A 2,240-nucleotide genomic window follows, 5' to 3' on the forward strand; every position below is an offset into this window, starting at 1 on the left:
TATCTATCTATCTATCTATCTATCTATCTATCTATCTATCATCATCATCTATCTATCTCTATCTATCCATTTACATCTCTTTAAGGTTGTAGCTGAAATAGGCACACAAATTAAAATGTTTCATTCTTGGTGTTTTCTGTTCCTGCACTCCCTCTTCTGGCTTTCTAGAATTATCTGGCAAACATCTTATGCCCATGCCTTATGATCCACTCTGATTTTGGCTGTAAACACATCAGCTGTAAAGTTAAGGTGCACTTTCGTAGCAGACATCAGAAAAGGGACTACTACTAAATAAATCAGGAAATTACCATAGCAGCCAAGTGCTTCTGTACATATCTATCCTGAGCAGAGGTTCCCTGGACTTTTGGAGACCAAAAGTAATCACAGTCTTGGTGCAATGGCTGCCATACTATGGATATTAGATTGGAATAGGAATAAAGAGAAGGTTTCATTGGAGTGCGCTCTCCAGTTTTCTAACTTGTTCTCTTGAACTGTGCAGTAGAATTTTGTATTGAATTATTTCCCCAGAAACTAGTAGAAATTTTTTTCACAAGTTTTCTTTTAAACTGTGTTACAATAGCACTGGTAGATTACCATTCTCCTGCACGGTTCAAAATCAAACTATTATGGTAATATACAGCTGAAATCAATTTAAATGATTTTCATTGTTGAGCGTGAGAGAAAATTGAAAGATGAAGAACGAAATTTTGCATTTTAAATATTGTTCACTCTTAATATTGTTCCAAATACTGTATATCTGTATATTTACCTGGAAAACTGACCTCAGCCAATATTGGAAAATGAAATAAACATCATCCTCTTGCACACCTTGTATTGTATTTACTATGCCCTTTTCTAAGTTGTAAACACTCTGGTTTCTATGTGAAGCACCAAAATGCATGTAACAAATGTAGGGGAAAAGTCTCAGGATTATGGAAACTGTTCAAATGCAAACTTAATCACAGTTTACTTGCTGTGGATATTATCCCACTTTCAATAAAACTTTTGCATCTGTGAGAAACTCTTGAGATGGTTTGATAAGTGTTTTCAGTATATTTAATAAGAAATATATCACATATGGATATCATGTTTTCAGTGTTGGACTTCTTCAATAAAGCAACATGAAAATGTGATTAAAAGTGTATATTTAACACAGGAACCAGTGTATTCATTTCAGTATGTGAAGTCCAGCTTCACCGTGAATTTCAGTGCTCAAGGAGGTCCTAAAACTCAATAGCTTTATAAAAATGTTCCTTGATTGAAGGGAATTGCTGCCATGGTGAAGTTTTAGGATGAAGAATGGTGATGTTTCCTGCCCAGCTCCCCCAGTGTTCGTTGCTGCCACACACCTGCCTGAAAGCTGCCAGAGGAGGGGACCAGGCAGGCAGTTTCTACATGCATGAAAAAGAGCTTCCATGGTTTTGGGGTCTACTCTTAGCCCCTGTCACTTAGTGGAATGTCTGCTCTAGTCCTATAAAAACAGCCATCTGTGACTCAGGTGAGTCATGCCATTTATTGCCTCACACTGGTGTATTTGCTCAGATCTAACACAAAGTGTTTGCTTAGATCTGGTGTATTGCTGTCATGGTGCATTACAGTCTAAGGAGGGAACGAAGTCTCCTTCCTTTTCTGGAAAGCCCACAGCAATTCGGTTGGGTATAAAATCCTGGTAAGCAGCTGTGGGACTTTCAGAGCAATGAGCCTCTTAAATATCAGCTGATGCATAACAGCGTTATTGTGGTTTGAGGACTTGGGTGTTGCAGAAGAGTGGTTTTATGGGAAATCACTGGGAATTATTACCCTGCATAAAGATCCTCTTGTACATAATTATATGCAAGATTAGAATCAGTAATTCTGCAGGTTTTGGTCTTCATGTATGATGGGATAATTCACAACAAGTAAATTTTGTTACACCACACAATAAAAGTTGCTGTACCACACTTGGTGGCTATCAGTTCTTATCAAATTGAAATGTACAGGACTTCAGAAAAAAAATAAAGGAAACACCACCCTCGCTATCTGGTATTAGAAGACATAATTTGATGGTTTGCAGGGTCAAATACCCTGTGTAGTTCACACAGTAACTGTGGGTAAAGGCATTAAAGAAAAATAAACCAAAGCTTATTGATCACTTTTCTTTCAGGGAGACGGAGAACAAAATCAGAGCTCTGATATTTGACTTTTCCAGCGAGCAAAAGCCACGAGTTGGGCACTCGTCGCTCCCCGGCGCTAGCGGGCCG

Source organism: Geospiza fortis, unplaced genomic scaffold (genome assembly GCF_000277835.1).
Source record: "Geospiza fortis unplaced genomic scaffold, GeoFor_1.0 scaffold255, whole genome shotgun sequence".
NCBI classification, from domain to species: Eukaryota; Metazoa; Chordata; class Aves; order Passeriformes; family Thraupidae; genus Geospiza; species Geospiza fortis.